At 40.2% G+C, this 26,901-nt stretch overlaps 1 pseudogene; it reads left to right on the forward strand.

Annotated features, from left to right (window-relative positions):
• LOC132813654 (Ig heavy chain C region, membrane-bound form-like) lies at positions 1–26,494 on the forward strand (annotated as a pseudogene).
• The last annotated feature ends 407 nt before the right edge of the window (positions 26,495–26,901 follow it).

Below are 26,901 nucleotides of genomic sequence, written 5' to 3' on the forward strand. Positions count from 1 at the left end.
ATGATTGTATCGACATTTTTTCTCAGTTTGTTACTGATTTTCTTATCATGTGAGTGTTTTTTGTTCAAGTCTTTCTTTGATACTGTCTCAATGTTAGTCTACCTCAGGAATGTCAAAGACTCAGCCATCATTTCATCAGCGTTAATGTTGCAATTTAATTTGTTTTCTTTTCAAAGGTGTCCAGTCAGAGGTGTTTTGACTCAGCCAGAGGCAGAGACTGGCCCTCCTGCTGGTAGCCTGAGACTGACCTGTAAAACCAGCGGGTTCAATCTTGGCAGCAGCTACATGCACTGGGTCCGACAAGTTCCCGGCAAGGGCCTGGAATGGCTGCTGTACTACTATACTTCAGTCGACAAAAACTATGCACCAGCGATATTGGGCCGATTTACTGCGTCCAAAGAGACTTCAGACAACATTTTTGTGTTGAACATGGGAAACCTGAAGATCTAAGACACGGCCATCTATTACTGCACAAGAGCAGTGGGTAGGTGGATATTCACTGCAATTATGATCGATACAAAAGCCTTTCAGCCCCTATTGTTTGCAACACGTCAGTGATTATTTCTACAAACCGTCTTAACTTGCAGTGCAGTATTAGTTCTCTGGGCTTCTGTGCATGTTTAATTTGTAAAAGTGGTGATAATTATTGATACACCAATTGGTTATTTTGAGAATCAGCTCAAGTGTTACTCTGTGAAATATAAAACAACATAAAAATTTATCAAGAATGATCAGAATTCACTAGCGCATGTGATGTAGCTTCATTGTGACTTAATATTGCCTGTGGTTCCGAAAATGTAATGGGAGATTTTTGGATTGTTTTATGCAGAGCTAGTTATTATGTGGCCCAGTGCAGACAATGTAACACTGTGCCTATCTTGATGACTGGGGCCAAGGGACCATGGTGACAGTGACTTCAGGTGAGAATTTTAACCTTAACTGTGATTTTTTAAAAACTTTCCATTCATGTGATTAATTTCTGTATTAAATGAAACTCATATTCTGTCTTGAGTTTGGTTTGGTTCGGAATAATTTTTGTTCAGGCTGATTATAGACTTCAGTTAAGGCTCAGCAAGTGGTTATAATGGTTGTGACGGAGTCAGTTACTCTGAGTGTCTCTTTGTTTCGATCCGATGGGCTTTCAGTGTGGCTGGGTTACTTATGTCTCTTAATCAGTCAGGTATAAATAATGTTTAACGACAGTGACACTGGGACTATCGGTTTTCTTATCGACAACAAATGCTAAGAAGTTGAAGATGTTCAAAATATTACCAAACATGATTAAAAATGCTAAAATATCATTATCCATTTCTTGAATATATTTCCTGTACACATTATGTTCTTACCATGATTATATTTTCACCTTTATTTTGCTAATTTTGTTGATGACAAGCAGGTTAGAAACTGTCATAATTTTTTGCAGGGCTATGTTTCATTCTGTTGATTGAGATTCTAAGATCGTTTGACTTGATTCTGTTGAATTGAGTTGTTCGGATTTTAAATTTGTTTCAGTTGATTCGGTTGAAATGAGTTGATTGGATTCTGACTGTGCTGTTACTTAGTTTTGCTGAAGTGTGTTGATTGAATTTTGAAATTGTTTTATTTGGTTCTGTTGAATTGAATTGGTGAGATTCTGATTATGTTTCATTTAAGTCTGTTGTTTTCAATTGATTGGATTCTGGTTTTATTTTCCTCGAATCTGTTGAATTGAGTTGATTGGATTCTTATTCAGTTTGTGCAATTGATCTGTGTTTTCATGCTTTCTGTAATTGGTGTTTTCTTTCTGGCAATAAGATGGTCTCTCTGGATTACTTTTAATTGAAAATCATTGTGAAGTTCTTTGGTTTTCCTGAATCGTTTCGGCATTTGTTAAATTTGTATGCCATTTTTAACTCAGCTTGATTGAAAAATTTGCATCTGTTTGTAACTGTCTGAAAACCCACTTAAGGCAGAAATAAAGAAGCGCGAGGAATGAAAAACTTGACTTTTTAATACAGTGGTGATTTTTTTTAAAAATCGCATTTCTAATTGTAAATTAACCGAATTTTGTTTTTAGGCGGTTCATTCAAAATAAAATTTGGGACTAAATTCTGCAACTGCAGAATTGCTCAGTTCACAAAATTGAAACTAACTTACTACAATATTATATTTTTTATATTGTCTTAATATTTTTCCATTAGAGAAATTTTGTTTTGTCCTTAAAGAGATTAATCATTATATGCCTAAAAATGCTGCACTAGATTGTCATGATCATCAAGGGTGTACAGTTGGGAAATAAATCTAACCTTTGCCGGAAAAGTTACAGCTTTAAATGTTACGTCCCCTCACAAACAAAACTGATGTTATGACTTGTTACTATTTGTTCAATTTAATCATTAATTTACTTGATTCTGAGCAGTTCTGTTAGACTTCAGTTCGGGTTTTCTTGTGAGGTTACATCATGTTCTTGGTTCTGTTGAAACTGTTTGCAGTGCTAGCTCTGCTGCAAACACATCGTGTTGTCATTTGTTGATCTTTGCTATGTTGAGTATTCTACATTGTTATTGCACTGTTCACATGATTTCTGTCAGTGAACCGCTCCAGTTTCCTCTTTCTCATTCAATGCAATCAGCATGCCAAATGAAACTTCACAAAGCTTGACGTTACGTGAAAGGTAAGTCGCAGGGTTTTGGAAATGAAGGGAAAACAGATACCTTCAGGCGCGAGTCTTAACGAGAAGTAATAATTAAAGATTAACCTAATCCACTCTTTACAATCCACGTTCAGAACTCAACTACATAGTTAAACCACAATGTCTATCTTTAAACAGTTTAACAAGTCATAGAGAAATATAAATTGAATTTCAAAAGTATAATATTCCAGAAGTTGTTACCTTTGCAAACAAAATCCTTAACTGTGGTTATAATTGATCAAGAAACGCCTTTCCATTCTGCTGTATATTACACACAAGTTTTCTGGCTGGAAAATATGATTGGCAAAGACAATTTGGAAATTCTGCTCAATTCGATGAACAACAGATCAATTTCACTGCTTTGATCGGTTTCACAAGTAATCTAAGTCCTGAGTCAATTAATTGTTCTAGCCCTGATTAAACTGGGTTTGCTGTGAAAAATGAAACCTGAGTAATTTAATCTGCACAGTGCTTTAGGTATCTCCCATCCCTACCTTTTAAATAAATAGTTACATTTTACAGCACAATATCAACTGAAGAGTCATTCTTTTGGAAACAACTACTATAGTGAATTGGTGACCAAGGCCAAATTTCGAATTAATTGAAATAATCCACTTATGAACTCGGAGGGCAGCATCATGGCTCAGTGGTTAGCATTGATGCTTCACATCGCCGGGATCCCAGGTTCGATTTTACCCTCTGGTAACAATCTGTACGGACTTTGCACATTCGCCCCGTGTCTGCGTCGGCTTTCTCCAGGTGTTCCGGTTTCCTTCCACAGCCTGAAAATGGGCAGGTTAGGTGAATTGGCAGTGTTGCTTTGCACATAGTGTTCAGGGATGTGCATATTTAGGGTGCATTCGGTGGGGTAAATATGGGTTGGGTAAATGGGTTTTCGTGGGCTCCATATTGCTCGGGCGATCGGTGTGGAATTGTTAGGCCAAATGGCCTATTTCCAATATGTTGGAAATGTACTCTAAAACAATGGAAGTACTTGCTGCAAAAGCAGCGAATTTATTTCCCATCGATGTATTCAGACATATGCGGAGTTCATAAATTTGCAGAAGACATGAACTAGAGGATAACAGAGTACATTGTTTGAACTAGAGGATAACAGGGCACATTGTTTATTCAAACACTGAAAATAGAGTATTTTTTTTTAATCAATATACTTGACCGATTATTGCAATGTAGCAATCTGAAGGAGACTGCTCACGTTAGTTAAGTATGATGATTATTTAGATTTAATTTCCTATAGTATATATTGGGCCATTTGGCCCTACAAGGCCACACCGATCCTGTGAAGAGCAACCCACCCAGACCCATTCCCCTACCCTATATTTACCCCTGAGTAATGCACCTAACACCATGACAATATAGCACGACCAGTTCACCTGACGGGCACATCCTTGAATTGTGGGAGGATTCCCACGCAGCCAAAGTAGAAACTGTGTAAACTCCACAGAGACAGTCACCCGAGGCTGAAACCGAACCCCGGTACCTGGATCTGTGAGGCAGCAGTGCGCAACACAAATCCACCACTCTGCGCACATTTACTTAGCCACTCAGTTAAAGCGGGCAACTCCAGAGAGAAGCATGTTTTCAATTCACACTTTTTTAAAAAAAAACATTTTCGTACATGAAAAGCTGCTAACAAGAAAATGAATTTGCCCTAATTTCTTCAACAGACATGCATTTCCACACTGTAATGCAGGACTAACGTCATGCAGTTCATGTAAAATCTCCACAGTTCAAGAAATGCTTTCAGATATGTAAAAACTATTTGGAGTATTATCCATTTCCTCCGGAGCTTTGCATTAATTGTTGACATATCTCACCATTGCTAATTACAACGACTTATTAAGTTTATTAACTCAGTGATTATCTATGTTCATTGTGAACACGTTCTCGTTTGCATTAATCCTTTGGTTAGTTCCTCTGATGAATGTTCAATTGCAGTGAATACATTGGATGTGAGGAATTGAGCAGATATATCTGCTAACATACGGATTGTTGTACATTTCGTTTCAGTGTTATCTCCGACTAACTTGTCAACGGGTCCTGACCATTTGTAAATTGTCTGGTTTGGGTACCTGAATTTTCGATAGTTCAATTTTATCTTGCTCTTCAAATCGACTTTTATCTGCCAGAACTGCAATATTTGATTGGGTGCCTCAGAAATGAGTGCCGTGGCTAAGTTATTCCAATCAGAACGAATACCACAGTAACAAAAGGCAGGCAGATTCCAAATGTTTTGATATTGGTTCTTGGCAATAAGGGATACTTGATTGAGCGATGAAGAGGGAAACATGCTGATTATTTCCTTTTGTGCCTCAGTTGGTCATGGACATGTAGCACAATGTAGAATCAAAAAATATTTTGCATCTTACTATTTGAAAACCTATTAGCGTTTAATATCACTGGCAACGGTCATAATGCATTTCAAAACATTTTCATCTATATCAAACTAAGTAGACCACGTGGGGCAGCAACATTCATAGGGGTTCTAGGGAAGGGAGTTCTAGGTTAAAATCCAGTGTCAGTGAATTGATGGTAATGTAATCCCACTTTTTATTCCTCAGAGAATTTGGACAATTCGGAGCTGCTGTCAAAGTATTCTTTGATAATTGTTGCAATGTTACTTTCGTGTACAAACTTTCTGGAACAATCCCTTGTTGTTGGAAAGTATCAATACTTAACATCGTGTATGTACTGTCAAACAGGTGGGCTGTCTTCTCTGAGATAGTGTGAAGCTCATTGTGTTCAGGTCTGCTGTGATATTATTGTAGTGTGCCTGACTCCATGGCAAGCGGCCTGTGTTCACTTACAGCCTGGTTGAGAAGTATAAAATACCAACTCTTATCCGGTTAATTCTGGGCAAAAAAGCAGATTGAGTTGTTAGTGTGTTTGTTGGAGTTCCACTCACAGAGGCAGGTGAAATCTATTTCATCTCTGTCCTGACTTGTATCTCTTAGATATTAAACAAAACTTTGGCGTTTAGCAGCTTTTTCGAGATCAATATTTGTTCACAAGATTTTGAGCACATCTAGCTGGGGTTAATCGAGTAAGTCCTTTAATAATTCCCAGCTTTATAACTGCTGTTCAAATAATATCACGTATAACTAATCCAGAATGTATTGTTTTGAAGCATAATTGATGAGATTATGCCTAGGTTGTTTTACTTTATATTAAACTGGTGCTGTGGCTGAATATGATTGTTCAGTACAATGGGGGTTCCGCTGATTCCAACACTTGCATCATATGGTGATAGCTTTTCAAGTGGTCTTCAATTGTTATCTCGGCTCATCCACTACCTCTGCTAAGAATGCTTTTCTCACTGCAGTCAAGCAAACGAAACCGCTGTCTAACTCAACAGGTGTGAGTTCTTGTGCCAATAGCATGAAAACAATTTCCTGAAGCGGGAGGGGATGGGGTAGGCGGGTGAGGGGTGTCTCTCGACGTGAAACGTTAACCTCGCTTTCTCTCCACAGGAGCTGCCAGACCTGCTGAGTTTCTTCAGAAATTTCTGTCTTTATTTTAGTTTTCTAGTATTCCAAGTTTTTTGATTCATTTCTAAAAATGTTCTGTTCGATTAAACAAGTTCTTCAGAGAGAAAATGCACTTAAACAAATTGAGAATGTTCAGAGATATTTATTATCAGAGAATCATGTTTTACAAGAAAGCATCATGAAGTAACAGCACACTCCAGAGTGCAGTGCCTGCTGTATTTGGGTGGGAGTTATTTTGATCAGTCAAGTAGTGAATGTCAGTGCTCCCATTCCAAATACCTGTAATCAACAGAATTACTTTTTAAAGAATGTGTGAAACAATTAATTTGCTAAAATATTTTAATACAAATTGTTCACCGCCAGTGCTAACCTAACGACTGACACATGATAGGGATGGGGAGGAGGACAGCACTAAGCCCTCGAGCTGATCCACCACTTACTTATATCATGGTGCATCTGCGCACTAACTGCAGACGCCTCTCTTTGGCTAAAACTCTTTACTACCGTTGTTTTGCAAGCAAAATCTATCCCAAATTTAATGGTTCGACTGCCCATAACAAAGGAAGACACCGTTTTTGAAAGGCATTTCTGTGAGTATTTAAAGGGACACAATGAGGCTGTAACATCCCAGTCTCGTATTCCACTAATGGTACTTCTTTATTCCAGGAAAGCATAATGTGTGATTGCCGTGCTAAAAATGAGGGAATCCTCATTTCCATTATATGATTACGAAATAGCTCTGTTAGTTGAGTGAAAACGCAGTCAAACCACACAGAATTAAACCATTCAACATGTCATCTTGTGTGGGCACGCAAGTGCCTCAAATACTTTTCAATTCTTCCGGCGGACAGGTGTGGAAGTATCAAACTTTTATATCGCATTGAAAAACCAGTTGTCCTCAGCATACTTGAATTGCTGAAGCTCGTGTGGTATTAGCATTCACAGCACTGTTAGAAAGTGAGTCCCATGGCTGTGATTGAGGAAAAGTAAAACGGCAGGGAAATAGTTGCAAGTCAAGGTGGAGTCTAATTTGGAGGTAATCATTCAGATGAAGCATTTTCAAGCATGCACGCCCTTATCCTCAAAGATCACAATTTTGAAACATGTTGCCAGGGACATGTTAGAATACAAATTAGAAGCTGAATTAGGCACCTCGATCACTTTAGAATGCTATTGCATTCATGGGATCATCATAAATCCTGCTGCTCACCAGTCTTTCCAACACCCGATAAAATTGAGCCCGATTCTTTACTGTTCAATGAACGAATGGTGAACCATTGGAATTCTCCGCCACTAAATTGCTTGAGGTTAAAACATTAAGTGATTTCAAGAAGGAGATAGATTCCTTCAATTCTGAAGATATACTACGAGTATGTGGAAAAAAAGACAAACAGGGTACAATATCAGTTGAAAGTCATGAGAACGACGAATGGGGCATGGTTTGTAAATTTGCACATGAAACCAAAATTGGTGCTATAATTGGCAATGAACGTTATCTAAAAGAGATCGTGATCAATTGGGCAATTGGGCAAATGGGCTGAAGAGTTGCAATTGGAGTATAGATTAAATGAAAACGACCTTTAAAGAAGATAAAGCAGGTCACAACTTGCAGAGATAATTGTAGGGCACTGGGTCGTGTTGTCCAACAGAGAGACCTGGGAGTTCAGAAGCATCGATTCTTACAGCGTCATATAGTCATAGAGATGTAGAGCAAGGAAATAGACTCTTTGTTCCAACTCGTCCATGCCGACCAGACATCCCACCCCAATCTAGTCCCACCTGCCAGCACATGGCCCATATCCCTCCAAACACTTCATATTCATATAGCCATCCAAATGCCTCTTAAATGTTGCAATTGTACCAGTCTCCACCACTTGCTCTGGCATCTCATTCCATACACGTACTACCTTCTGTGTGAAAAAGTTGTCCCTTATGTCTTTTTGTGTCTTTCCCCCTCACCCTAAACCTATTCCCTCTAGTTCTGGACTCCCCGAACCCAGGAGAAAATAAACTTTGCCTATTTACTCTAACCATGTCCCTCAGGATTTTCTAAACCTGTATAAGTTCAAGCACTAAGTCTCTGAAGTTGCAGGGAAAACAGCCCCAGCCTGTCCAGCTTCACCCTCTAGCTCACATCCACCAATCCTGGCAACATGCTTGTTAAATCTTTTCTGAACCCTTTCAAGTTCCACATCATCTTTTCGATAATAAGGAGACCAGAATTGCACACAATGTTCCGACAGTGGCCAAAACAATGTCCTATACAGCCACAACATGTCCTCCCAACTCCTGCATTCAATACTCTGACCAATAAAGGAAAGCATAACAAACGCCTTCTTCACGATTCAATCTACCTGCGACTAGACTTTCAAGGAGGTATTAATGTGCACTCCAAGTTCTCTATGTTCAGCTACACTCCCTCGGACCTGACCATTAAGTGTAGAATTTCTGCTAAGATTTGCTTTCATAAAATGCAGCACCTCGCATTTATCTGAATTAAACTCCATCTGCCACTTCTCAACTCATTGGCCTATCTGGTCAACGACCTGTTGTTTAATGAGATAACCCTCTCCGTTGTCCTCTACACCTCCAATTTGGTGTCATCAACAAACTTACTAACTGTACCCCTTATGCTGGCATCCAAACCAATTATGTAAATGACAAGAAGTAGAGGCCCCAGTACCGATCCTTGTGGCACTCAACTGGGAACTGGCCTCAAGTCTGAAAAACAACTCTCCACCAAGACCCTCTATCTTCTACCTTTGAGCAAGTTCTGTATCCAAATGCTGAGTTCTCCCTGTATTCCGTGAGAGCTAACCTTGTTAATCAGTATCACATGGGGAACCTTGTCAAACGCCTGCCTGAAGTCCATATAGATCACATCTACCACTCTGCCCTCATAAATCCTTTTTGGTACTTCCTCAAAAAACTCAGTCAAGTTTGTGAGGCAGGCTTTCCCATACACAACATCATGTTGACTATCCCTAATCAGTCCTTGCTTTTCCAAATCCAGGTACAGCCTGTCCCTCAGGATTCCCTCCAGCAACTTACCCACAACCTACGTCAGACTCACTGGTCTATAGTTCTATGGAATTTCCTCCATAAAAAGTGGCAGCACGATAGCCAACCTCCCGTCATCCGGCTCTTCACCTGTAACTATCGTTGATACAAATATCTCATCAAGGGTCCCACAATCACTTCTCTAGATTCCCACAGAGTTTTAAGCTACACCTGATCAGGTCATGTGGATATATCCATCTTTACCCGTTTCAAGATATCTAGCAATGTCTTTAATAACATGGACATTTTACAAGATGTCACTATGCATTTCCCTATGTCTTTATCTTCAATATCCTTTTTTACAGTAAATATTGACGCAAAATACTCTCGCCATTTTCTGCGGCTCAACACAAAAGCCACCATGTTGATCATTGAGGGGCCCTATTCTCTCCCTCGTTACTTTTTTGTCCGTAATGTAATTTTAAAAACTCTTCTGATTCTCCTTAATTCTATTTGCCAAAGCTGTCTCATGTCCCCTTTTTGCACTCCTGATATCCCTCTTAAGTATACTCCTACTTCCTTTATACTCTCACTGGGTAGTAATGTTGAATACAGGGACCAGGGGGTTCAGATACATAAATTCTTGAAAACATTGCCTCAAGTAGACAGTGTGTTGAAGGTTTGGCACATGCTCCTTCATTGGTCAGAGCATTGAGTGCAGGAGTTGAATCTTCTTTCTGTAACATGTACCAGACATTGGAATGAAATGCCAGAGGAAGTGGTAAATGCAGAGACAGGTACAACACTTACAAGACATTTGCACAGGTATAGGAATTGGATAGGTTCTGATGGATGTGTGCTAATAGCAGACAAATGGAATTAGTTTAATTTGAAAACTCTGGTCAGCATGGACAAACTGTACTCTGACCAATAAAGGAAAGCATAACAAAGGAAATGTTCTGTGCTATGTGGCTTTATGACTCTATGGCTTCATTGTGCAGTTTGCTCAACGTTGGTAAGCAAGTGAGGGGATAGATTGGGAGTATGAGATTGTTTGAGTTAGTAGGCTTTGGCTGGCCATTTACCAGTACGGAAAATTTAGCATTGCCAATTCACCTATCTGCATATTATTGGATTGGGGGAGGAAACCGGAAGAAACCCACGCAAACACGGGCAGAATGTGCAAACACCACACAGAGTCGCCTGAGGTGGGAATTGACCCCGGGTCTCTGACGCTGCGAGGCAGCAGTGCTCACCACTATGCCACCGTGCTGCCCACAGTTTCGTCAAATTGTGCTTGGTAAATGAGGGACCGTTTGAGTTGAAATACAGGAGGTCTATCTTTGCCAAGCTTGTTAGCGGAGAGATCAGCAGAGTGCCACGCTGCTGATTGGAGAGGTGTGCAGGATGCCAGGCTCTTTCGAGAGCAGAAGGTCACTGTAATGCAGTGGCAGGTGGACTTGATGTCAAAATGCAAAGCTCAGAGTCTGGAGACATGGAATGAGGTAAAGGACAAATGCGAAAGGAGCTAGGATACAGTGTGCACACGTTGACTTGGATAAGATGAGAGATCAGTGACCAAGGGCTGAGGTCATGCCTGGGTAGTGGGGTTCTGACAGAGGTTGTAAAAATGAGGGTGCCATGTCCAGTCAGGGCCAAATTCAACATGGACAGACGCAGGGTGGCAGCAGTGGAATTACAGGGTCATATAGATGTACAGCATGGAAACAGACCCTTCGGGCCACCAAACCATGCCGACCAGATATCCCAACCCAATCTAGTCCCACCTGCCAGCACCCGACCCATATTCCTCCAAACCCTTCCTATTCATACACCCATTAAAATTTCTCTTAAATGTTGAAATTGTAACTGCCTCCACAAATTCCTCTGGCAGCTAATTCCATTCATGGATCACTCTCTCCATGAAAAAATCCCCCCTTTGGTCTCTTTTACATCTTAGCCCTCTCACGTTAAACCTATGCACTCTTGTTCTGGATTCCCTGAAACAAAGGAAAAGACGTTGTCTATTTATCCTATCCATGCCCCTCATAATTATGTAAACCTCTGGGATTGACATTATGTATCAATCTAGAATGTAGAACATGGAACATTAGACTGCAGTACAGTCCCTTCAAGCGTCTATTTCATGCCAACCTGTGAAACCAATCTGAAACCTTTTATCCTCCACTATTTCATTTTCATCCATATGTTCATCCAATGACATTTCACATGTCCTCAAATTTCACACATATACTATTGTTGAGACAGTGCCGTCCACACCCTTACTACTCTCTGATTAAAGAAACTACTTCTGACACCTGTCCTCTACCTATCAGCCTTCAATTTAGGGCTATGTCCCCTCCTGCTAGCCATCATCATCCAAGGAAAAATACTCTCTCTGCTTACCCTATCTAACCCTCTGATTATCGTATATCTCTCAATTAAGTTACCTCTCAAACTTCTCCACTCAAACAAAAACAGCCTCAAGAACCTCATGCTTTCCTCATAAAACCTTCCCGCCACAGGAGGCAACATCATGCTTTTGAAACACAGTCCCTCTACTAATGAAAGCCAACTCAATGTATGCCTTCTTAGCAATCCTATCAACCTGACTGGCTCTATATACATGGACACCGAGGTCTCTCTGCTCATCGACATGACCGATATGGATTGTCTTGGATGTGTTTCTTGTGATAGGGGTGGTGTATTCCGGGGATGAATGGGTGAGTAACCGGAAGGATTTGGCAATGTGAGTGGAAATTTAGGTCTAGACAGCGAGGGAGAGCAGGGCTCAGTCTGAGACATGATGGTTTTGGTGGTGAACTGCGTGTCAGTTTGAAATGTATTAAAGTTAAAGAGTACTTGTTAATTTTTCAAATCATATTTACGTAAATAGTCAACTCAGTTAGTTGTAACCCTTCAAAGCCTTTGAACCCTAATGCTCTTCCATTTTTCAGAGTCCTCCAGAATTCAGATAATTTTAAATTAGAAGTTTCAACTTTCAGACAATTGACATGAGTCCAGCTATGATAGACTTCCTCCAAGTCCCAGTGCTCAGCTCCTGCCCATGCTGCTGCTGCAGTGACCATCTTTCCTGAGAGAACATTCTGCCTTGATAAATGAGAAAGAGTCACTGGACCTGAACTGTTCACTCTGATTTCTTTCTAGAAATACTGCCAGCTGTTGGATTTTTCCAGCAATATCTGATTTCGTTTCTGATTTCATGCAGCACGGTACCTAGTCGGGTGGCACACTGTTTCCGTGGTTAGCATTGCTACAACAAAGCACTTGGGACTCGGGTTCTATTCCATCCTCGGGTGACTGTCTGTGTGGAGTTTTCACATTCTCTCTGTGGCTGTGTGGGTTTGTTTGAAAGGTCTATAGATGTGCAAGCTGGGTAAATTAGCCATGCTGTGTTCAGGGAGAAAGTGAGGTCCGCAGTTTCAGCATTCTGTGTTCAGGGATTGGCATGTTAGGTCCATTAGTCAGAGTTAAATGTAGAGTATTAGGGTAGAGCAATGAGCCTGGATGGTTACTTTTCAGAGTGTTGGTGTGGATATGTTGGGCCAAATGGCCTGTTTGCACACACTGTAGAATTTTGATGAATCCGCATTTCCTTGGTTTGTATTTTGTAAAACCTCTCTGCTCTTCACTTGCAACCCAGTGAAAGTGTCAGTTGGTAAGATTTTAAAACAGTTACTGGGGTGGGATCAGCATGTTCTTCTTCCTAAATTATATGGTAATGGTAAAGATAGAGGGCATGTTTATGAAGAGGAAACATATAGATCATGATCAACATCTGTTAAGAAGTAAAAATAAACTCCAGTTATACTGTGGACTTCAGCAGGAGGATGCTGGAAAACGTTTACAAATGAAGATGCATTTGAGTAACTGATATGGACAAATTAACAGAAACTAATGTGCTCAATTGATCTTTCTATCGTAGAGATACCGTCTCCCCCAACGCTTTATGGCCTGGTCTCCTCCTGTGAGGACCACAACACCGGTTCTCCGATCTTTGGTTGTTTGGCAATGGACTATTACCCTGATGTAACCAAGGTAACCTGGAAGAAAGGTGGGGAGTTAATCACGACTGGATTGAAGACTTACCGATCAGTAAGAAACAAGAGTGGAACCTATACCCAGAGCAGCCAGTTAACCCTGCCCGGGTCAGCAGTAGGTTGCCCCACCAAAATCTACTGTGAGGTTCAACACAACGGGTCACACAAGAGCAAAGAAATGCCATGTCCAGGTAAGTGTTGTGGGAACTGAGATCAACAGAACATCTGTGATTAACATGAATGAGGCATTATTGATAACCATTCTCACAGAAGCATTTTATACAGCACAGGAAAAGGCCCGTTGGTCCATCCAGTCCACACCTAAAAATAACAGCCACCTAACTGTGCCAGTTTCATGTGCAAGCACTTGATCCGTTGCCTTGTGTGACATGCCTTTGCAAGTATGGATCTAAATATTTCATACATATTATGAGGGGCTCAATCTCTACATAACTTGTCAGCACTGAGCTCCAGACTCACATCACCCTCTGTTTGAGATTGTTTTGACTTGAGATCCATCAAAAAACTCCTGGCCTTGCCTTCACCCTGTGCCCCTGAGGCATTGATCTCTCCCTCAAGGGGATTGTTTTTGTCCAGTTCAGCCTGCCTGGAATTACTTGAGGTATAGACATCGCAATCATCTTCTCCTTAATTCTCCTCTGCTGCAAGGATATCCCCCGTCTGTCTAATCTTTTCATAAATAAAATACTTCAACCCAGGCAAAATCCTTGCAAAGCTCATTAATGCTGCTTTCAGCGTAATCAAATTCTGTCGATAGCATGCACACAGCACTTCAGTATGGCCTAATCAATGTGTTATTAAGTTCCAGCATCATCTCCCTACTCTTCATTGTCAATGTCTCGCCTAAAATGAACAAGTATCCTCCCGAACTTCCTCGCCTCTTTATCCATATGACGCATTAATATAGGGGATCAGTGGATGCGAACACCAATGGCCCTCAGCTATTTCCAGTTTTCCACCATTCAAAACGTAATACCTCGCAGTTTCTTCTGCCGCAGTGCAATACTTTACTCTTATCTAGAATGATTTCCATTTGCAACTTCTCTTCACATATAATCAATCCTTGTATGACGTCCTGCGCTCTAAAACTATCATGCTCATGACTTACCAACATGACAATTTTCCTTTCATCTCCGAAGTTGCTGATTAACCTTCCTACATTCCATTCTCAATCATTGGTATATAAGAGAAACAGCAAGGAAATCAGCACTGATCCCTGCAGAACATCATGAGACATAGATTTACAGTCACGCAGACACCTTATGACCATTATCCTCTGCTCCCGACCACTCAGCCAATTCTCGATCCAATTTGGAAATTTAACTCTGATCCTATTGGCTCTGATTATTGCTGTCATTTGGTCATTGATTTATCTGTCTGAAAACTACCACCAAATTGTTAAGATATGATTTTCTCTCAATAAAACCATGCTGGAAGTTGTTGATTGATCTTGCAAATGAAGACAAATTCTGCTCCTCAATAGTTCCAATAGTTTCCCTACCACTGAGACTAGCTTGAAAGATCTGCATTTTCATTGTTTATCCCTTCCTTCCTCCTGCATAACAATGCAACGTTGACTGATCTGCACTCACATGTCAGACAGTAATTCTAAACCATTGTCAGCGACACAACTATTGCATCCTTTGCATCACTCAACAGCTTGTTATATATTTCATCTGCCCTGGAAATATAAGCACGTTTCATCCAGCAAGACAACAAAGAACATCACATCGTCTGACCGAACTTTTGAAAGTACATTACAACACTCCTCCATGATTTCTATCCCCATATTGTTTCTCTTACTGTTGAAAACTGACACAGCACATTTGTTTCGACTGCAACGTAATCCTCTGGCTCATGCCAATAATATCATCTAATGGGTATTACTGTTCCCCAAATTATTCTTTTATGAATGAACCCATAACTTATTAAAATAGTTTTATTTATTTTCACTGTTATTATTTACTCATGGTCCCTTTTCCTCTCCTAATACATTTTTTTTCTTGCAAATACCCACTTGCACATTCTGTCCTTCATTCCAATTTCTATTGTTTTGAGATTTCAGTATAGAACGGAAGTCTCCCTTGTTTCTGTTCATCTCACCCGCTATGTCCTTTTACGTTCCAGGCTCGCTGCATTCTTGGTCCCACGCTGTGGATTCATGGGAAATGTTCTCCCTGCGCTTTTCCTATTTCTTTTATTTTAAATGTGCCACAATGCTCTGATTTAGATTTACCAGGAAGTTTCAGATTCCAGTCCACTCTGGTCAAACCATTACCTTATCTTATTACCATTGTCCTTCCCCTTTCAGAACTTTGGACCCATTTCTATCCTTTTCCAGAACAATCTGGAATCCAACAGATTGAAGATCACCATCTGCAAAGAGCTCCACCATTGATTTTTACCTACTCGATCGATTTCAATCTCTAAAGTAAAGTCCAGGTTCACCCCTCTCTTGCAAAGTCTGGATTAAAATGTTCTGTATTAAACACTAACTTAGCGAAAATATTCTCCTGGGGGCATTTTCAAAATTCTGTTCCCTCTAAATTTTTGGCAAAATGAATATCCAAGCCTACGCTGAGGAAGACAAAATCCTGTTTTCTCATTTAATTTACGTTTAAGATAATTTACGTTGCTCTGACATTTGCCCATGTATCTGCACTTCTCAGCCATTTGGACAAAACAGTAAGGTCTATCGTGCTCTGCCAGTGGTTATGTTTGCTGTATTCTGGTTTGGAAGTACTGTTTATTTGCCTTCGTTTCTCTTTCCAGTCTAAAATACTCTTGTCAGAATTACTACAGAACGGACATTTTCGACCACTCACCCACTCCCCCATTTTTCCCATCATTCCCTGTCTCGCCTGAAGGCACTAAATTGTGGAATATTGAATAGTCACTTCTGCCCCTCTCTCAACATGTCACCATGAGAGCAATCGCATAATTTCCTCGTTTAAGCCATTAATTCATCCGCCTTGTTCATCAAACTTTTTCATTATAACGAATACCATCAAAAGTTTTTACGTCACTTCTGATTTGACCAGCCTATCATTTCTATGCCTCTTAGATTCCCTTGCAGAGTCCTCTAATTTTAGCCCATCACATTGTCCTGCTGATCTTTCTGTGTGGATCTCAGCTTCTCTAACACTCTGCAAATTATGATTCTGGTAATATCAGGGTTAGTATAATATATAAGATCTGTTTGCGGAGCTGGAAGTTTTTGTTGTGAACGTTTCGTCCCATGGCTAGGAGACATCATCAGTGCTCTGGAGCCTCCTGTGAAGCGCTTCTTTGATGTTTCTTCCGGTATTTATAGTGGTCTGTCCTTGCCGCTTCCGGGTGTCAGTTTCAGCTGTCCGCTGTAGTGGTTGGTATATTGGGTCCAGGTCGGTGTGTTTGTTGATGGAGTTTATGGATGAATGCCATGCCTCTAGGAATTCCCTGGCTGTTCTCTGTCTGGCTTGCCCTATGATAGTAGTGTTTTCCGAGTAGAATTCATGTTGCTTGTTGTCTGAGTGTGTGGCTACTAGGGATAGCTGGTCGTGTCGTTTTGTGGCTAGCTGATGTTCATGGATGCGGGTTGTTAGCTGTCTTCATGTTTGTCCTATATAGTGTTTTGTGCAGTTCTTGCATGGTAGTTTGTAAACTACATTAATTTTGCTCATGTTGGGTATCGGGTCCTTTGTTCTAGTAAGTTGTTGTCTGAGCGTGGCTGTTGGTTTGTGTGCCGTTATGAGTCCTAAGGGTCGCAGTATTCTGGCTGTCAGATATGAAACGCTTCTGATGTATGGTAGTGTGGCTAGTCCTTTTGATTGTGGCATGTCCTCGTTCCGTGGTCTATCTCTTAGGCATCTGTTGATAAAGTTGCGCCTCACTACACACTTCACAGTCAACAATCAGATATACGAACAAATCAACGGAACACCCATGGGATCACCAATCTCGGGACTCATAGCAAAGGCAGTTATTCAAAGGTTAGAACAAACAACCCTACCACAAATTCAACCCAAACTCTGGGTCAGATATGTCGATGACACTTTTGTAATCATCAAAAACACAGAAATAGAAAAAATACACCGGATCATCAACGCCACACTCACAGGAATCCGATTCACGAGAGAAGAAGAAAAGGATAGCCAACTCCCATTCGTGGACGTGTTAATACAGAGAACACTGAACGGAGAATTCACCACAAGGGTACACAGGAAAACACCACACACAGACCAAGTCCTAAATTATGAGAGTAACCACCCCATCACGCACAAACGAAGCTGCATCAGGACACTATTCAAAAGAGCCACAACACACTGCAGTACACCAGAACTGCGAAAAGAGGAAGAGGAACACCTATAAAAGGTATTCGCCAAAAACGGATACCCGCGCAAATTTATCAAGATGCCTAAGAGATAGACCACGAAACGAGGACATGTCACAACCAAAAGGATTAGCCACACGAGCATACATCAGGAGTGTTTCATATCTGACAGCCAGACTACTGCGACCCTTAGGACTCATAACGGCACACAAATCAACAGCCATGCTCAGACAGCAACTTACTAGAACAAAGGACCCGATACCCAACATGAGCAAAACTAATGTAGTTTACAAAATACCATGCAAGGACTGCACAAATCACTATATAGGACAAACAGGAAGATAGCTAACAATCCGCATACATGAACATCAGCTAGCCAAAAAACGACACGACCAGCAGTCCCTAGTAGCCACACACTCAGACAACAAGCGACAAGAATTCGACTGGGAAAATACTACTATCATAGGGCAAGCCAGACAGAGAACAGCCAGGGAATTCCTAGAGGCATGGCATTCATCCACAAACTCCATCAACAAACACATCGACCTGGATCCAATATACCAACCACTACAGCGGACAGCTGAAACTGACACCCGGAAGCGGCAAGGTCAGACCACTATAAATACCGGAAGAAACATCAAAGAAGCGCTTCACAGGAGGCTCCAGAGCACTGATGATGTCTCCTAGCCAGGGGACGAAACGTTTGCAACAAAAACTTCCAGCTCCGCGAACAGAACCACAACAACGAGCACCCGAGCTACAAATCTTCGCACAAACATTCAATAATATATAAGAGCTGACTGCATTTGTTATTAAATTCGTCAGATAATTTATTCATATATATTTCCTTAAGGTCCAGATGTTTTCCCTCCAACTCTTCTCCTGACTGTGAGTCCCAATGAAGAAATCACAAGCAACAAGTATGCCACTCACGTCTGTTAATATTCGATTTCTATCCAAAGTCAACCTCAGTGATTTGGTTGAAAGATGGCCTACCTTTGGATTCTGGCTTCTTCACGTCTCCTGTGTGTGAAGCGAGCGGGAACTTTTCGGTGACGAGTCGCCTGATGATCCGTTATAGTGAATGGTTCGACAGCGCAGTCTATACCTTCCAGGTCACTCATGGAGAGAACACTCAAAGTAAAAATATCACCGCATTCCAGGGTAAGAGGCACATACTAAGAGGGTTACAAATCATTTTGAACTCGCCTATGAATCAAACACACAGTTTTATCAGGCTTAGTAAACAAATCTGTACAGCTTCTCATTTCCCAAAGTGTCTTGTGCCTCGTATTTCTGTTTGAGTGTCGCATTAGCATTGCTCATAATTCATTATTTTAGCTCATCAGAAAAGCATGTTTCCTCTTTGTTGAAGACGAGTAGACAGTGAACTTTGTTAAATAGTTTTTTGGCTGACCATGCTGGGAGAGGCATTCAGAGTGCCGAGCCCTTGCCTGGTAGCGGCCAAAAGGATAATTTGTGGTCAGAGGTGTCTGAGAGGCATCTGATTGAAACCTGACAGTCCAAGTTAGAGTGAACGTGTAGTAGATGTTTTGACCAGTAGGCGATGGTAGGGTCCACGGGCACAGTCTCAAAGTCGAAGGGAGCACCATTTGATACTAAGATGGGGAGGAATTTCCTCTTCCAGAGGGTGATTAATCTATGGAGCGAATTGCTGCAGAGTGCTGTGGAGCGCAGGCCATTGTCAGTCTTGAAACAGAGATGGATCAGCTCTTGCTTAGTACGGGGAGAAGGCGGGAGAATGGGATTGAGAAACATATCAGCCATAATTGAATGGTGAAGAAGACTTGATTGACCGAATAGTCTCATTGTGATCATCTATCTTATATTTTGTGGTCTCAAAGTGACATGGTAAAAATATGCAGTAAACCTTACTTGCAAACAAATGAAAACGTTCAATACTTCATTTCATGCTCAAGAATGACGTATTGCCTTGTTCATTGTACGACACAGACTTTTATTTTATATCTGGTACTAAGCTATTCGACTTCATTTATGGGATGTGACCACAGAACAAGTGGGTTTCACATTTGATTAACTAGGATAAACGCAATCTCACTGAACTTCTTATAGATGTTCTCTGTAATTAGCGAATGAGGCAGGAAAATAAATTCTGGTGGGAATGCTCAATAGGGATGAATGAACTAGGAATTAGAGCCAGGCTGATTCAGTCTGATTTGGCATGGAAATGTTTACATAATGAATATAAATCTGAATAAAACTAGTGCAAATTTCCATCGAGTTTGTAGATTAATTTAAGAAGTTTCTGCTTGTTTTTTTTTCAATGAATAAAGTAAAAAATGCAGCCTGGTAATTAAAGTGAATCTACAGACCTGTCATTAACTCTTTGAATGGAAGGAAAGACTTGAGGGGATGGGTGTTCTTCACGATGTCTGGTGCTGTACTCAGTGCCTTGTTTTCAGGTTAACTCCAAATTCAACCCACAAGGAATAATGACATAATTTAGAGAATTGTCTCACACCAATATTGCCAAGTATTTTCAATCACGTTAAATATAATGATCAGAATTTCCAAGGCCATTCACCGTTCCAGTAACACTTTAAAACCTCTGCAAATGCATGAAGACAAAGAGAATAATTATGTTGAAACACAATTTGTCCGAAATTCGATAACTGATTTGGCAATTAGTGTGACCAGCAGCATTTGCACGTAACGTTCATGGACATAGAAATGAACTCATTACATACAGATTACTCTTGTCCCAAGTATCAATAGATGGTGTTAAGTAAGAGACCAACTCTGAAAGAAAGATAACTCCGGGAATTACATTATGGTATCTTCGATGATTTTACTTTTTTCTCAGGTTTCACTTTTTACAAAGCCAGTGTTCTTTAGGAATTATTACACAGATTACGTTATAGGTAATCACGAATTCTTTCACAGATCAAAATATATGAACAATAGTAAGTATCGTTTCAGCAAGAGTTAGAAGTTGCCATTTCGAAGGTGGTTACTTCACCTTGTGACGACATAACCTGAAGAGTGGGTGTACTGAATCTGAAGAGGCATTTTACATTGACTTTGATTGCTGTTTCATAGGAGATACTGTGCGCCACGATTACACAGTTAAAATCCTCCCGCCACCAGTAGAACAGGTCTTGCTGGAGGCGACGGTGACTTTAAGCTGCCTTGTGTCCAATCTTCCTTCTGGAGTCAACGTCACCAGGATACAAGAAAAGAAGCCTCTGAAATTAGAAATTGCTGACCAGTCTGGACAGAATCCTGGCAGTGCGATTAGCAAATTAGAAATTTCGACTGAAGCCTGGCTGAGTGGCATTACTTTTGAATGTGTGGTGTACCATCAGAATCTACCAACTCCGTTGAGAGACTCCATCCACAAGAAGAAAGGTGAGCGGTGGGATTAAAGCACAAAGAATTCCGTGTGTAATTGAGATCCAGGCACATCAATGGTAAGCTTTGATTGGTAATGAGCAAACACTGTTGGGAGCATAAATCATGCACTTGATAGCAGAAAAGCTAAGTATCTGATTAAGAAAGAGACAGACCAAAGGCTATTCTATTCCGATTAAATCAGATAAGGTGGGAAGGAACCTAGGTTGTTACGTCACCATCAGCGATGACACATGGACAGAATGTCCTTGTTGTGGGCTGGAAACATGGACACGACTTTCAAATTAAACTTTTTACATCTTTTATTGAACATAATGTCTACCACTCTGCTCCTATTAGAAAATGAATGTGAATAAATCGCAAATTAAGAATGGCATATTTTAATATTTAGTGAAATCGTGATATTGATTTTGGTTTTTATAGTTGATTTATATTTGTCTCAAATATTTTGCAGTGATTAATGCACTGGAGCCATCAGTGTCTGTGCTCCTGCCACCAACAGAAGAAACCTCCGCTCAGAGGTTTCTCTCCCTCACCTGTTTAGTGAGGGGTTTCTTCCCCCGAGACATCATCGTCAAGTGGACAAACAATGACAAGCCGGTGAATCCCAGTAACTACAAGAACACCGAGGAGATGGTGGAGAGCAACAACACCTCCTTCTTCATCTACAGCCTGTTATCCATTACTGCGGAGGAGTGGGCCAGCTGTACTTCTTACTCCTGTGTGGTGGGACATGAAGCGATTCCATTGAAGATCATCAACAGAACAGTCGATAAGTCGAGTGGTAAAACAAGTTTTGTAAACATTTCACTTGCACTGATGGACACTGTTAATTCATGTCAATAAAAATCTCAACGTTGATTCAATAATTCAACAAAAGTAATAAAGCATTTTTTTTTCGTCCAGTTGTGAGCTAAATATACAACTGCTGAATGAATTGATTCTCATTCTTACCTCTATTCCATCTGTGCAGTTTAAATGAGATGAGATTCCCTTCAGTGTGGAAACAGGCCCTACGGCCCAACAAGTCCACACTGACCTTCCGAAGAGCAACGCACACAGAACCATTCCCCTTCATTTACCCCTGACTAATGAAATCAATACTACGGGCAATTTAGCATGGCTAATTCACATAACGTGCACATCTTTGGACCGTGGGAGGAAACTGGGGCACCCAAAAGAAACCCACGCAGATGCGCGGACAATGCACAAACTCCACAAAGTTAAATTGGATCTTTAACAGGTCTGGGAAGCGTGTCTTGTGCAGTTATGTTCCCTGCTCCGATACACCCTGGGTGAGAGACTGAGTAAAGCTCACTCATTGCACGATTCCGCCAAGTACCTCATCCATCCTAAATCCCAATGTGATGGAATCTGACAATGTCCATTCTACATCAAGGGGAGAACACAAGTTTTGATCTTGGTGTTCCTGATTCCCCGATTGGCCATTCTTACAAAATTCACGTTTCCTACAAAACAAGGTCGATGTTATGTTATCGTGGGCAATCAGTTAAAATTAGAACCATCAACTTAGAATAATAAAAATTGCAGTTTGGTATAAGAGCAGAAGCACACACAGATACAGAGAGATGCTCACAAATACACACGTAAAGACATTTATACAGACTCTCACATAAACATAAATAGTTATGCACATCCACTCAGATGTGCATATAGATAAGACATCACATACGCGTACACGCACAGAACCACACATGCAAATGGTACTTGAACATTCATCTGAGCTTTTCCAAAAACTCACATACACCGAAAGAAAAGCTCATACAGAAATAAACAGGGGTACTTATACATAACCATGGAAAACATAGACACACGGTAACACATAAATGGACACAAATTGTTATGCATTCATGCAGCACAGTGCATTCCTGAAGAAGGGCTTATGCCCGAAACGAAGATTATCCTGCTCCTTGGATGCTGCCTGACCTGCTGAGCTTTTCCAGCAACACATTTTTTCAGCTCTGATGTCCAGCATCTGCAGTCCTCACTTTTTCCTAGCACAACGCATTCAGGCATACATGCATGAACACAGATATAACATACCAAAAATGCCCTCCTGCATGTCGACACACACAGGCACGTAAGTGCACAGAGAAAACGTAAATTTCATTATTTTCCTATTTTTCATTATCACAAACATATGATGACAGAGGCAGCTTTTTTTTATATTTAAGCCACGTTGATCAGCACGTATACGCGGTCACATGCACACACAAATTCAGAGTCTCACATGCAGACACGCAAGTGCACAGATCAACAAAAAGTGGGGCATTTATTAAACAAGGATAATGGCACAAGCATCAGCAAGCATCCACACACAATAACGCAAACAAGCTTATCAGGATATGATTTAGGATAGATTGCCACACAAGCAGACATCATCACATAAATATAAACATCCATCAAAACATGATTTTATATGCTAACACTTATTAAGCATAAACATGAAAATAAACTAGTGAAGCGAGAATCTGAAATTGATACATGAACACACATTTTAGATAGCACTAACGAATAATGAACAATCACAGGGACATTATGAGATAAACATAGGCATCAGTGAAATGGCATATTTGCATAAAGATGCTTATGCACTGTGAATTGAACAAAACTTACGTGCACAAACGCATGAACACACCAGCAATAAAGGAGCATGAATATGTTTATTCGTGCACAGACTCAAACATGGGTAAGAATGAAGTCAGAGTAAATCATAACTACATGCAGAAACATTAAATGAAAACCATACACATCAAGCAGTAGATCAAATAAATTAAAGGATACATGCACAAAAACATATTCCTTAAAATAGAGACCCTACAAACAAAAATATGAAGCAAAGTTGTAATTGTGAATGCAACGTATATTCATAATCTGCCAAGCAATTTCTCACCAATAAATAAAAATGAGAATCACATTTGAACTTTTATGCAATGATGGCTACGATTTTCAACTAAACTGCGGTCACAAACTATAATTAAAATATCATGACATAATTAAAATACTCATTCCTAATAAGCGTTCCTCAAATAATAATATCCTTCAATAATAGATGAAAAGAAAAAGTAATTTAAAATGTTGCTACAGACAGCGCAGAAGGAACATGTGCATTTATTTTTTGCAAGTTCTTGCCAAGAGTGAATAATGCACTAAGAAATTCAAATAGTCACAATTGAGAAACATCTGCCTGTTTATGAAGATGCAATGGTCTCTAGTTTCTGACTTGGATATGGATAGATCGGACTGGATCCATAAACATTTTAAATGCGTTCTCTCGGATTTATATTCATAGATTCAATGAATTACACTTGGATTGAAGACTATGAGGATGATAATGGCAACATCTGGACAACTGCTTCCACGTTCACCACCTTGTTCTTCCTGAGTATTTTCTACAGCGCTGCTGTCACTCTGGTGAAGGTGAGAATAATCACATCTTTCACACGCCAAGAAGCCCAATACGTTTTGTAAAATCTCTAAGTGTACCATTAAATTTAAAAAAATATGAATGCCCCTGATCATAAATATCTGCGTCATTGCTTTATCTCTCTTTTCCAGGTTAAGTGAATGAGTTGTGGACCCCTTTGCTTTTGCTGATCTGCTTATCAAGGTCTATGAATTCCCAATCTCTAACCTGTCTTGTTGCTGACTCTAACAGTGTGATCATTTCAGCTTCTCAGCGTGTGACTGAAACAATTAATCATGGATTTTCCTTTTTACTTTGGTATCGTCGAGATGATTGTAGTTGAAAAAAATTGTAGCTGCCCAGTTGTTTAAAACCCATTTGTTTTTTCTTTGAATTTGTTCCTCATTCAGAATGGTTGCCTACCCTTTATGATGAGCTATTGTATTCCTTTTCTGTTGACAGTTACGGATGTACAGAAACTCACAGCTCCGAGTGCACACGATCTCATCTCAATGTGGCATCCAGCCATTGTATTCACGTCTGTTAACTTTAATATTAAAGTTTGAATAAATTGCTTTCTGAAATGGTTAATAAATCTCGAATAAATGTGCACTAACCATTAGTTTGCTTAATTCTTTCTTCAAGTCTAATCAGTAATAATACATTTTCTTACGTCCCTCTTGTTTTCCAGCTAAATACTTTCACTTGTTCTGTTTGCTTGTGTTTCATCCAGTCATTGAGGTTAATGCTGGGCTACCATGCAGCCCTCTAATGTAAATGCATCTTCCACACGATATGCCTGATGGAACACTCCAGAAGCAGAATGACCCGAGAACATTTCCTCTTATGCACAAAGGGTTACGGCCTCGGGTCACATAATGATAAAAATGAGGAGCTTCACTCCACCTAAGCAGATAAAAGGCAGGCAACGGAGTTTGAAAGTTTACTCTGCTCTGTCTAAACTAAAAGTACTCCCAACGTCGGGACAGTCTGAGTTAGTAATGCACAATTAACCAGCTAAAGTGCCCAACAAAATATTCATCAGCCAAAAATGTCAACGTTCAGTCAGGTATTCAGGCACAACACATGTATAATCCAAGGGCAGATTCTCAGAACTGGAGTTTGTCTTACAAATAAAACTCATGGAGCATAATTTCTGGGATCTATTTGACAAACACCTGTCAAATCCAAGGAAATCAGACTGAGATCTATCAGATACACGAATATTATTGAAAAGCAACACTCAAAAATAATAAATCAGAGGTCGATGTCGATCAGGCAAGGCACAGCTCAAAAGTACTGGAAATATTCAGCTTTTTGGATCTATGTGACGCAAGATAGAACTGAGAACCAATCATAGCAACTATTCACAGCGTCTGGAATCTATCAGCAGAGGTGAACAGTCCCAATTTCTCAGAGTCGGCGAGGTACATCATCCCGGGAACAGTGTTGTGAATCAGTCATGCATCCTATCTCATAACTTTACATTTTTCCCAAAATGTGGCTTCTGAAACGAGATGCAATATTCCAGGTGAGACAAGCGACTGTTTTATTTCAGTTTAACATAATTGCTTTGCGTTTGTTCGGTACAGAGTACTTGAAGCAAGGTTTCTTTGCTTTTCTGTTCACATGTCATGGTTCATTCTCTGATTTGTGCACATATACATGGAGGACCCTGTGTTCCTGCACCCCTTTGGGTTTACACCCTTATTATTGTATATTCCACTGAGTTCATCACAAAGTACAGAGGCATGTCACACACCCCTGACACTGAGATCTATCTGGCACACCAATATTAATGAATAAGAATCCTCAAAATTATAAATCACAGATTGATTTCGATCAGGAAAGGCAGAGATCAGACGTACTGGAAAATCTGCTGTTCTCCATGTCATTTCCCACAAACCCTCTGCAAAACGTTGAAGCTCTGAGTTGTTCTTCCAATATCCTAACATTTTACCTTAAATTGCTATTAATATTTTCTGTAATTTTGCCTTATTGATCAAAGCACAGGTTAAAACTGCAAGCACTCCAAATACTGAATTCCGAGAGCGTACACGATACGGCGACCTATATTCTGAAACGGCAAACACCCGTTAACAAAGGGCTGACAAGTAAAAAACAGCAGGTGATATGAATTTGAAATAATCAAAATGTATGGAAAATAGTCTGAAGGTACAACGGTGTGAGCAAGACCTTAGCAGTCAAAATGGAGTTCGTTTTTTCTAAAAATAAATGTTACTTATATCCATAACTTACCTTCCACACAATGTTACTTTTTATTTCCCATCACCAAGTCACCTATAGTATTTTTATTTTCAGCTACTAACCATCATCAGTAAATTGAATAATTTATGTTCAAAGCCCCTCAAAGACAACTGACACCATCAAAGGTACGGCAGAAGTAGGAAGACCTAAAAGGAGATTGGAGTCATTTTTTCTTGTGGTGAAATACTAGTGCTGTTCTCACAGAAGGTATTTCTGAGGGATGGTCCAGTAAAGCTATG

This window comes from Hemiscyllium ocellatum, unplaced genomic scaffold, assembly GCF_020745735.1.
Source record: "Hemiscyllium ocellatum isolate sHemOce1 unplaced genomic scaffold, sHemOce1.pat.X.cur. scaffold_424_pat_ctg1, whole genome shotgun sequence".
Lineage (NCBI taxonomy): Eukaryota > Metazoa > Chordata > Chondrichthyes > Orectolobiformes > Hemiscylliidae > Hemiscyllium > Hemiscyllium ocellatum.